The sequence below is a fragment of the Saccostrea cucullata genome, unplaced genomic scaffold (assembly GCF_032062105.1).
Source record: "Saccostrea cucullata isolate Sc308-1 unplaced genomic scaffold, CSIRO_AGI_Scuc_v1 ctg1015, whole genome shotgun sequence".
Taxonomy (NCBI): Eukaryota; Metazoa; Mollusca; class Bivalvia; order Ostreida; family Ostreidae; genus Saccostrea; species Saccostrea cuccullata.
Window position 1 is genome coordinate 117,001 of NW_026924329.1, and position 13,458 is coordinate 130,458.

Below are 13,458 nucleotides of genomic sequence, written 5' to 3' on the forward strand. Positions count from 1 at the left end.
GAATGACGAAAATGTGAAAAGATTTTAATGACACCAACAAGAATGACAGAAAAGGCTCACATTTGGATCAGCACTTAAGGCTTTTCACTGGCAAACATAAATAACTCAATTAATTCAATTTATAACCGATATATCTCCAACCATATTTTGTTTTTTAGGTTACCTATTTCTATCTGTTTTCGTCTGTTGCTAAGCGTCGTGCGATCATGCGTTCGGAGTAAACTTATAACATTTTCGACTTCTCAAAAACCACTTAGACAATTTCAAGCGAATTCTGCAACCAAAAAAGCGTAGGTAAAGACAATTTAGGTTGGTTAAAATGAAGGACCACGCCTTATTCTTAATGGATATAATTATGAATTTGTGAAAGATAATTGCATTCGTAAAATGGCTTCTCCAGAACCATTGGGCAAAACACGATGTAACATGCAAAAAAAAAGGAGAAAAAATTTCAGGTAGTGTAGATTATGTTTGTTCAAAATATGACCAGGGTAGAGCGGGATCACAATAGATTGTCAAATTTTACTTGAGAATATACATTCAAAAAACCACTGTTCAAGAAAGATGAAACTTACCAGAAAACATCTTCAGGTAGTGTAGCTTTACATTTTTAAATCATTATCCGCGGGGGTAAGATGGGTCAACAAATGAGGATAAAATATTCAAATATGAATGGATAGGAGTCTTGAAAATAATCTTTTCTTAAGAATAGAAAATCCTTTTTACATGGAAGCAAAAACTTGGTAAACGTAGTAAAAATTCGAGTTTGTGCAATTCATACCCCCCCCCCTACGATTACATGCAAGATTGGATCACAGTAGACGATCAAAGATTTATATATGGATATGTACGTACGGAAACATCTTTTACAATCTTTTCCTTGGGAAAAGCAAGGATAAGATTTGTATTTTATTTATATATGGAGGCATCATTAAAACAATCACGTTAAAGTCATGGTAAGGTGAGAAAAGTTTAAGGAGTCTAGTGGGTGAACTAATTAATTTTTTAATAAGCACCAGATTTAACTTAAATTTTGGGATATGATATCTTAAGCTGTCAACTATCATTTGGCAAAGAAAAATTTCATAAATTTTAGCTTTAAAATTTGATCATTTTATTATATCTTTATATGGAGCTCTTCTTCTTATGGAGATCAAAATAGTCTAAAAATGGCTACGATCACCCAGCCTCTTAAAGGTAGGAATATGGAGATAATGAACAGTATTCAATCTCAAAGTCCATAAAATAATACAAAATAGGAGCAGAGCAAACACAGACCTCCGAAAGATCAGATGTCGGATCAGGTGCCATGGAAGAGTAAGCATCCCCTTCTGACCAGTCACACCCGTCGTGTGCTCTTTGTCATGATCGGGAAATAACGGGAAAATCCGTCGTCAATTCAGTGTATAAATAATGGACTAACAATTTGTATGAAAAACTTCAGTCAGCATTTGACTCAATGATAAATTGCATTTGCTGAAAAGGTCATTGTATTGTATAGCGCAATTGGAATCTATTGAAATTCCAATAGATTGTTGGAATACCTTGTCTCCAAAAACCACATAGAGATTGTCGATAAGAAACTTAAGCTTCTCATTGATGTTAACTTCAGATTACTTGTGTGTGCAATCAGAATGTGTTTTAACAAAATGATTTTGCAAATGACCAATGACCAGGTAAGTTAATTTACGAGTTTCATTTTTATTGAAAAAGCAGCTGTCAATGATATCAAAAAGCCTGGAGTTTAATTTATCGTGGGGAATAGTTGCGTATAAAGATGAAAAGTCATTAGTTTTTAAGCTTTTGATTGTGGTAAAATCTTTGGATTTAGAATTGTCAAACGTTCTTTAGAATTTTTGAATATCCACATCTGATTCAACCATTCTTGAAGATCACTTATTTAAAATGTTTTTTCGCAAGAATAACAAAAACATGAGTAATCTTTTGAATACTGATGCATCTTCAAGTACTTCTTCTATCAGCTTTTTTTGTACTTTATAAATTTTATATAGATTGTTCTTTCATGCCCAAGTGACCGTTTAGGCCATTTGGCGTACTGTTTAAAAAATAAACATAATTTTGAAATAAAAAATTTTATGTCACCTTGTCAGACTCTTGAAACATGTTATACATGTATTCATTAATGCATAGCATAAAATGTTCAATTAAAAGTGGTAATTTTTTCATCGACAATACTTGGCTGTTAATTTATTTGGTCACAATACTATAATTATCATGACATTTTTACCTCAACAAAATTTTCAGCATCAACTCTGTTGCTATTGTCCTTAATATCTTCCATCATTATTTTGTGCTGAAGTTCTTGGAGTTTGTTGTACGTCAACCTCATTTTTGATTTACGACCTTTGCTGTCAATCTGAACATACAGTTGAAGTACATCTTCAAGATTCTAAAAATACAGAACATATTTGTTTTAGTAAATGAGGTACCTTTTCCATTCTTTTATAACTCTGTGAAGATTATAACCATTTTACAACTTGTTTCCACCATGTATCAACATGTACCAAATGCTTGACCTTTTGACTAACAGATATTTTCATAGTATCCAAGTAGATGTTTAAATGAAATTAATTTTAATGGTTTGCCTATCAAATTTCTACAAATTTGTTTGAAGATGGTCAAAAGTATATAATCTATGAAACTTAATTAATTAAACTTAATAAAATGTAAGTTCTTACTAATATCTCGTTAGGCATATTTGGATCAATTTTTCCAAGCCTGTATATTCCTCCAGAGCAGATGGCTTCAGCTTGTTTTACAGATGTCAACAGCACTGAACCCAGGGAGCATTCCACACTTTTATACTATTCCAACTCTCGTTTTGTTTTTATCTATAATTGATAACCTTAATGATCAAACATTTAGACAATAACCACAATCTGCACTATTAAGAGCCATTCCCTGTAACCACAAAAAAATAAATTCGCATGCATGGTCACCAATTGAAACTAGCGTCAATTGCCAATTTAACAAATATTTATATTGTCGAAATTGTGGAACCAGTAGCAAATTCGAATCAAACAAGACTAGTATAAAATGAATAGTTACCGATGAAGAGTTTTCTTTTTAAATTGCAAGAACCTATACTTAAATTGCTTCATGGTAACTGATCAACTTTGATGAGCATATTTTAATTTGAAAATTCTTTAATCTTAGCTTTCATTGATCAGTGGACATATATAGATACATATACATGTATTGGCAAGAATGACCTGATTAGATTTTTTTAAATCGGTTAAAATGCTTCATCAGACTGGCTTTGCTGTTCTTGAAAACATATATTTGGAGATGCCTTGATGTTCTTGAGAAGAAATTTTAAAAATATTTATAAAAGTTTTTCTCTATATATTTCTATGTATTAACTCTACTACCGGCAAATATTTTCATTTTGATTTTCAATTATTCTAACCAGTCACGGGAGCCTAGTGGTAGAGCGTTCGCTTCGTGATCGGCAGGCCCGGGTTCGATTCTCGTTCGCGGAGCTGCGTCATACGTAAGACATAAACATAAGTAGTGACTGTTCCTTCGCCAAGCATTAGCCTTGAAGTGAAAGTCACGGGTCTTTCGGATATGCTCTTAAAACGTAGGACCTGTGTCACATTAGCGTTGGCACGACAAAGAACCCTCACTGCGTGCCGGGTACAGTTTTAGAATTGAAGCCCTTCACCGGCACACGGTGAAGTCTCCAATATAAAGAAATAATATGGAGATAACGAGCAGTATTCAATCTCAAAGTCCATATAACAAAACAAAACAAGAGCACAGCAAACACGGACCTCCGTAACATCAGAGGTAGGATTAGGTGCCATGGAGGAGAGAGCATCCCCTTCTGACCGGTCACACCCGTCGTATCATTGTCATGATCGTGAAATAATGGGAAAATCCGTCGTCAATTCAGTGTACAAATAATATACCAACAACTGGTATGAAAAACGGCAGTCAATGATAAATTGTATTTGCTGACAAGGTCATTGTATCGACCATAGAACTTACGAAATGATGAACGAGACTGCTGATATTCTTGTTTCATCAACTTGCTAGTCAATAATTTACCTCGTTTTAGTAATTGTTCTTACGTAGAGCATGCTCTTGCGTATCGAATCAACTGAGACATAAGTAAGGGAAGTTGACTATAGAAAAGTTAAAGGCATCACGTTTATCATATAGCTTGGTTGTTAGATTACCATTAACGTCTTTTTCAAGTAAAATATCCAAGTATGAAACAAAAGTGTCAGACTCTGTGGTATCTTTTAACTCAAACTCACTAGGACATATCGTATCGGCGTAGGAATGGAAATTACCATTGTTCATTGACAATACGTCGTCGATATATCTGAAGGTCGAGTAGATGGCCACAACAATTTTTTTCTTCTTTTCACGCATAAGATTAAGCATAAATTCTGCTTCATATGAAAACAAAAAAGGACTGCTAAAAACGGAGCGCAATTGGTTTCCATGGGGATTCATATAGATTTTTCGAAGACCTGGTGAATAGGTCCTCAGTATCCCCTTGCTTGTCGTAAAAGGCAACTAAATGGGGCGGTCCTTCGGATGAGACCATATAAACCGAGACCCCGTGTCACAGCAGGTGTGGCACGATAAAGATCCCTCCCTGCTCAAAGGCCGTAAGTGCCGAGCATAGGCCTAAATTTGCAGCCCTTCACCGGCAATGGTGACGTCTCCATATCAGTGAAATATTCTGGAGAGAGTCGTTAAACAATATTCAATCAATCAATCAATCGAAGACCTGGTCTCCCAAAACCACATAGATATTGTCAATCAGGAATTGACTTGGTTTGGGACTAAGTAATATGTAGGCATCAAAACGCAATTCAGAGGAAGTCAGGTGAAATTAAGTAAAAAATGTAGTGAACATTGGTGAGTTATTGATATTTAGTCCTGAATAGACCATTGGAGCCATATTATCTTAAACACTAAACAATTACACATACGATTGTGTGTTTAACTTGAGTGTTTAACTTGATTGAAAAATTCTCCATAGGGACGTTAAAATATACAATCAATCAATTAATTATTCTAATACTGGCTTTATTCTTCATTAGATTTCTTCATTAGAAGATTTTCCAATTAATTTCACTAATTATGGCTTCGGAATTTTGGGGAGAATCTAAAATACAACTATATATGAAGAAGTTTCTGATCATAGGGCTCAAGGGAAGAAAACTTTTAAGAAATGACCTCAAAGTGTTGTTAATTCTTAACAATTCCCCTTAAATAAAAGCGTTGCTCTTTATTTGAACAAATTTGAATTCCCTCCATCCAAGGATTTGTTGTGGTAAGTTTATCTTTACACTCCCTGAAACGTTCTACTTTCCCACCTGAACGGTGAACGAACGCTAAACGAACGCAGAGTGAACGGTGAGTGAACGATGTGCGAACGCTGAACGCATCTTAGTGAACGAAATGCGAACGCTGAACATTTTTTTTTCTGTACATATGTGTACCTTTTTTTTAAATCGATATTTTTATATCACGTGTTTAATTGTCGTAAAACATGTGTTTTTGTTACCAAACGCGTGTAGTTTAAATATAAAATTAATCTACTTATATAGTAAATATGCTTATTCTTTTCACTAATAAAATAATGTGAACTTTAGAAGATAAAACTACTAGCAGCTTATAGAATGAATTAATTACATTGTACCCGGTTGAAACAACCATACATGTATTTCCGTGCCAAGGCGATTCTGAGTAAATTTTTTTTGAAATTCACAATTATCTGTTGACGTATTGCTTAAAACACAAAATTCTATTGCAAAATCTATATTTCTGTGTCTTTTGTATTCTTTTATGATGATTATTTTAGCTAACTTCTACATGTATCTGTAGGCATTTCCCGGCCGTGATTATACTCGGTCAAGATGATGAAAAGAGACATTCAAATTATTTGTAATAGATTAAATTTTCCAAATTAAATAAGTAATGTCATCTCATAGCTTTTATTGAACAGAGAAATGTACGAGAGAGAGAGAGAGAGATACACCCCTCGATATTCAGATATCTGTTGTATCAAATAAAAATTATTTTTCCTAAATATTCAAGCAGTAAAGGTAATCAATTTTTTAGATTAACAAATCCATTTGATAGTAATCATCGGCTTTTCTTTTCCTTCATCAAGTTCACATGGTCCACAGGAAGTCCACGTGCTGTACATTGTCCTTTTTTAAATTTAATATTTTAGCATCGTTCTACATACATGTAGGTACTTAATATATTATTTTCCAGGGAAATTTCATGAATAAAGTAACAGCTGAGTTATAATAATAGAAATATGAATATCATCGACAATTTTTGCAATGAAATTATAATTCTTCAAACAAGATATCTAAGTTGTTTAATTAAAAAACGTGTAAATCCTTACCATCAAAAAGATAAGTCCTTTCACTTCGGAGTTCCGAATGACAATGAAGACTGAATGATAAGTGAACGGTGAATGCAAGGTTAATGCAAAATAAACGGAACGAAGAGTGAACGGTGAACGTTTTGTGAACGTTTGAACGAATGGTGAACGAACGCTGAACGAACGGTGAGCGAACGAAAAACTGGGAAAGTAGAACGTTTCAGGGACTGTAATTGGCCGAGTGGCTCTTGAGATGAAGTAAAAAATGTGAAAAAGCAACATAGTTACGGGTGATTGCCACCCAACATGTGGTCAGAAATAAGCTTATGTGAGCTTAAAGGAAAAGAAAAAAATATCATAAAGAATTTGTTCATATGCAGAGAATATTTTACTTGCCAGTTTTTTCGGTAGGTTTGGATCTGAATTCATCTCATTGAAAACAAGTTCACATGGTTCTAGAAAATGCTCCAAGTTGTGTACTTCATATATTCTGAAAATCAATGGACCATATCCAAGTGTTGCAGGTTGAAAACACTGTACAAGATGGAATTCCATGTCACTGTCTTCAGCAGTTATACTGGCAAAGTCAATAAACACTAATAATTCTTTCCAATCTTTAAAAAGAACAAAATATACAGGGTAAACCATGATGAAGATAAAAACATCATTCTTTTGGAACATTTAAAACCAGTTTATTTTACCAAAATTAACAATCAACACTATAAATTAAAGTCTATCTTTATTTCCTTATGACATATGGCACATTAGACAATTATTGTAAACAAAATATACACATGTATTTAAATTGTTCAGTGATATTAAAAATATTTACATCTATAATACTCTACAACGAATTTAGTAACCTATCCTTCGTTGTGAAGCGCTGAGCAAATATTTTCAAAATTTAGACATTTTGAACATTTAACAATAGTATTAGTTTAAAGACAATAGGTTTTTTATAACATTATATTGTTTGATATATTGGATGATGTGATCTTGATATACAGGTCATTTTAACATTAAATGGAAATAACCTTCTACATCATTTATGTCAGAAAATAAACATATTCTTTTTTATTTCTATTTCAATTTACATATCTACATGTAAATTCTCCAACCCATATTTGTGACTAGACAGTCTTTAAAGCTTGTGATATGTTTTGTATACATGTTTGATAGGTTTTGATAAAGAATTCTGTAAATAAAAAATGGTCTATAATATGTTGATACAACTCTCCCTCAGCACACATCGTAATACTGTGAAGGGTTTCTTGACTATACACATTTCTGACATCATTGACAGCTGCTATAAAACGAAGCTAGAGGAATAACTGAACTTGTCATTGATAATTTGCAGAATTCACTATAAAAATTCTTATTGTACACACAAGTATACGCCGGAGGTGATATCAAGAAAATGCTTGAATTTCTCATTGACACTATCTGTGTGGTTTCAGAAGGTTAGGTCTTCAACCAATAAATTGGAATGTTTAAGGTACCAATTGGACCTGTTATTCGCAGTGAGATCAACCGTAAAATGGGTTATTTTGTAAATTTTTATGAATTTTGGTTGAAATTGGGTGATTTATATTTTTATGGGGGTATAATTTGAAGACATATACTAAATGAGTAATTATCAGAAATTTTGCCTCTCTTGAGGGTTACACTGTACCAGGTAATTGACATTTGTATAATTTTTGTAAGTCAATTGATATTCAGTTTAAGATAACTCAAGATAGCAATATAACTAATTAATTGTTTAGCCCCCAGGTGCTGTGATATACTATCATTCATACGACGTTGTACATTTATGGTTTATTTACATATGTGAAATTTTACGCGTTTAAATTTTATCGATTTATAAATTCGTTAATAAGCAGCACGTAAGAAATACCCGTTATACGATATTTTTGTATTCATATGAGGAAGAATTTGTCAAGAAATGTATACGTGAGAAGAGAATTTACTTGCCGTGATCTTTAACTCGATATTTAAATATTTACATTTCCAATGTCTTTGTCCGATATAAAATTACCAAATGTAAATGTAGGAATAACTGTCAGATTTTTCAATTTCATGATCGATTGCCTTGCGTGATAATTTTATTATGCAAATTATCACGCAAGCCAATCGATTAATCACTTCGTGAAATCGAAAAATAAGACAGTTACTCCTTAAATATTTCGACGGTGTAGTGTCAATTATTATTGATTATTTCCATTCTTATGTTGATACGAAATATCCCGGTGTGCTTGTTAAAGATAAAATTAAAGATATCAAAGAGTCTGACACATTTGTTTCATATTTGCATATTTTACTTGGAAAAGATGTCAATTGTTATCAAACAACAAGCTTAATGATAAACGTGATGACAAAATTTTCAATCATCAAAAGCCCTTGCTTAGGCAGCAATAAAGCTATGCACACTTTTGTAAGCTCACATGGTTTTTCGCACAAATTAAGGTCACATTCGTCTTGCAATTAAACCAAATATTAAAGAACTTCAGTACAATATATAACTTTATATTAAATACCGGTATCTGATGTGAAAGGTACAGATTCTTTCGAATCATTAACTTAACGTTTTAAAATTCAGCTTTTTTATATCATTAAGTTGAAATTTACACTTTGACTTTTTTTACTATGAGTATATTTCTAAGTACTTTGTAAATTAACCATGATCGTCTTGTTCTTGTCGAAATGTAGCACCAAAAAAGAAAATGCTGCAAATGAAATTATGCCTACCGGAGAATATGATAATAGAATATCTTTTATCCTTTAAAATAGTGAATTGTTACTGTTGAAATTCTTTTACATTCACGGTCTTCCATCGGGCCCTTCGGGCTTTATGGGATTTGATCACGTGACCAACCCGTTTTACATCCCAATAAAACTCAAAAAATGATACCTTATTTCTTAAACCTTTCAGCAATATGCGAGTATCGGTTGGTAAAACTGCTATTCGGTCCCTTGGATTAAATACATTCTACACATTTAATAAACTGTACTTAAAAAGTAAATTATATATATTTTTTTTCAAAAATGTACACTAACACATTTATCTAATTTGTGGTCCGTTAGACTTCATCTAGTTTTTCACAAATTGGATCGAATTGTTTTGATTAGTTAATTGATAGCTTTCATTACCAGGGGGTATATCAGTTTTGAAGACCTGAGTTCTAATTACCTCATCAATAGTTTAACGAGATGCAGCCACAGATCTAGATTGATAAAAGCGTTTTAGTATTTTATAAGAGCAGTTAAGTCAAAGTTTGTTAATTGTAATTGTAATATGAATTAGAGTTATCGTGTTCAGATTTGACTACAAATATGTGAAATTAGCTTTAAAATTATTTCATAAACCTGGACATTCCGCAAATTAAACAGTAATTACGAAGTAAGTAAAAAAAAATATTCTCCTCGATTGCGACATAAATTTGACTGAAAAGGAAAACGTCGCGAAAATCATTGTAAAATATTGATTGACCACTATATAAAATATTTGTATTCTTTGTGTGACGATTAATTAATGTCTTTAATCTTAAATCCAAATTCTTTGAAAGTGTGTGTTTTGTGTATCCATATTCTTTAAAACCGTGTGTATTGTGTGCATTTGTGTGCGTTTTGTTCACAAAGAGTGTTTTATTATTACCGATGAGTAGAGGATTATATATATGATAGATATGTAGATCATCCAAATATGTTTGGACTTTGAGATCGAAGAATGCTCTTTATTTTCACATATTCATTTAATAATGAAATATATCCTGAATCCTACAACTGGAATTATAAGTTCTATTTACATACTTTTCATGTTTCTTCTAATCCATTCAACGAGAGGTTTACAATCCATAAATGCCATTAGACAATGCTTTTGTTCTCCTGACATTCCCTTCAGACTCGACATTGTCTTCATCAAATTTTTGTCCAGTTTGCACATTGCAATATCCTTTCCATTTGCCTAGTGAAATATATCTTGAAATAAATAGGGTAAACAAACATTCAAATTTAATCCATAATCATTAGTAAATAAGCAATTGTTACAAAAATGACAATTTTGCATGATTATTCCGAGACGATATATCCTAGTGAGCTTATAAAAGATACTGCAGAGTACATCTTTGTTTGTTCTGCTCTTTATATGTTTTGTTTCATTGACATTGAGCTTAAGTATTGTTAAATTTATCCCGCTTCAGACAAATTTGTATTTTACTGACTGGATAAAAGCTTATCACATGACGCCCTGAAATTTTCCGTATTACCTTGCCGTCAATATGAATAATAGTAATATGAAAATCGGGCTCGCGATTCCGTTCGAAGCGATGTAAAATTGTAAATAAAAAGCAGAAGGATAAAAATTATTCTCAGATAGGACCTTCGGTCTCCTGCTCATTTCACGACTTCCGGGACTGTTTACTCCGCTACAAAATGTAGTGCCGTGCATACGTTAAATGAAAATAGAATACATCCAACTACTGGAAAGCCTTTACAGAGTTTAAAAAAACAGAAAATTTATTTTTGTCAAGTTTTAACCATCTGATGGGTATTAGAAAAGATCAGAAAAGATGGGGAGGGGTGAGCAACATTAACTGTAACGTTATAAGATAAGAGTTTAACATACGTATATGGATTACGTTGTGTGAACTGTGGTCTCCCCTATGATTTTACTATTTCATGTAAGGTAATAGTATCTTTTTAACACAGCGCATTACCTTTGATCTCCTTACTAATAGTAAACGACTCGATCAGAGTATTAAAACAACACACAATCTCTTCATTCGCAGATCTCTAACAAGCAGTGGGAGGAGGAAAATCTTGCCCTCTACCACCCCCTACCTCTTCATTTCGCTCGGGCTTTTCACCGATCCTTTAATATATTGGGATAATTATTTGTTAATAAATTATTTTAGATGTCCTTTGTCTTCCTTATGAGGTCATGTCTCAAGAGGCGACTTCATCAGTTTAACACTATTTAAATGCAAAACCTCTGATTTTATATATCTTACAAAGAAGATGTACAACCTGTATTGCAAAGGTTCGGTCTGACATTCTCCTCCTCATTTCCCTGGAATTTACACCACATCAAATTCATAAACCAATCAAAACTACACTAGTCTTAAAAAAAGAAATAAACTTTTAAAAATGCAACAATAGTGATTTACTTTTGGATCGATACATTTACTGTATTTAAAGACAAGTAAGTTAACTTATCCTCGAATCAATTTGAAGAAATTTGTACGATTTTTTCCTTTCCAAAAATTAGGGTGGCAACGGTTTTTTTTAGTTGATTTGAAAAACAATTCTACACAAATATTGCCTACTTAAAATTTTCAGTGATATCGTAATATGATACAGCATTATATTACCTTTCTCTTATTCATACAATTTGTGAGCTATGCAATCCTTATTGATGCACAAAATAAGACCCTGTGTGTTTCCATAGTCTTTTTGCTGATACCAGAGGTAACAAAAAATTTATATGACCAGGGGTCACTAATAATGAACACCATTTGGAGGACAGAGGTAATCTTAAATTCTACATTAATAGGAGACCAGAGGTCGTCTTACACAAATATGTTGTACATCAGTAGGGGGACCAGAGGTCACCTTACATTGTACATCAGTGGGGGACCAGAGTTCACCTTATGTTGTTCATCAATAAGGGGACCTCCTACTGATACACAATATAAGGTGACTTCTGGTCGATCTTCCTACAGATGTACAATATAAGGTGACCTCTGATCCCCCTACTGATGTACAATATACGGTGACCTCTAGTCCCCCTATTGATGCACAATATAAGGTGGCCTCTGGTCCCTCTACTGATGTACAATATACGGCGACCTCTAGTCCCCCTATTGATGAACAATATAAGGTGACCACTAGTTCCCCTACCGATGTACAATATAAGGTGCCCTCTGGTCCCCCAATTCATGTACAATATACGGTGACCTCAAGTCCCCCTATTGATGTACAATGTAAGGTGACCACTGGCCCCTCTACTGATATACAATATAAGGTGCCCTCTGGCCCCCCCCCCCCTATTGATATACAATATGAGGTGACCACTGGTCCCCCAAATGATGTACGATATAAGATGACCTCTAGTCCCCCTAATGATGTACATATAAGGTGACCTCTGGTCCCCTACTGATGTACAATATGAGGTGACCACTGGTCCCCCAAATGATGTACAATATAAGATGCCCTCTGGTCCCCCTATTGATATACAATATAAGGTGCCCTCTGGTCCCCCTATTGATGTACAATATAAGGTGACCTCTGGTCCCCCTACTGATGTACAGTTTAAGGTGCCATTTGCTCCCCCTATTGATGAACAATATACGGTGCCCTCTTGTCCTCTATCATGTACCATATAATTTGATCTCTTGTACCCAACGGATGTACAATATAAGGTGTCCTCAGGTCCCCGTTATGATGTGCAATAAAAAGTTCCTTATGATCCCTAATTAATTTAAAATGTAAGGTTACCCTCTAATGATGTCCAACATGAGATGACCACTGGTCTTCAAGTCCTACTGTCGGGGGGTCGTGAGTTCGTATCTCAGCCGCGACTGACCCAGTCGATAAAACGGGTAGCAACTGTTCCTTCGTTATGCACTCGGCATTTTGAAGTGAAAGTTGCGGGTCCTTCGGATGAGATCTTAAAAACCGAGGCCCCGTGTCAGCGTTGGTACGATAAAGAACCCTCTCTGCTCAATGGCCCTTAGTGCCGAGTAAAGGTCAAAATTTGAAGCCCTTTACCGGCATACGGTGACGTCTCCATATGAGTGAAAATTCACAAGAGGGACGTTAAACAATATACAATCAATCAATCAAGTCCTACTGATGTACAGAATAAGGTGGCCTCTGGTCTTCCTAATTGCTTTCACGAATTTGCTAGTATATATATTTAATAAGATCATAATAAATGATAAGATAATATATTTAATAGATCTGTATACAGTTATAGATATGATTGTTTTGGAGTTAGACAAAGAAAACTGTCTGTTATATAAAATGAAATCAATATATAGGGTGACCTGAGGTCTCCGTATATCCATGATATCGATGAA

At 33.8% G+C, this 13,458-nt stretch overlaps 1 pseudogene; it reads right to left on the reverse strand.

The window, feature by feature from the left end:
* Positions 1-13,458, reverse strand: part of LOC134266223 (E3 ubiquitin-protein ligase rnf213-beta-like) — a 71,631-nt pseudogene that overhangs the window by 46,402 nt on the left and 11,771 nt on the right.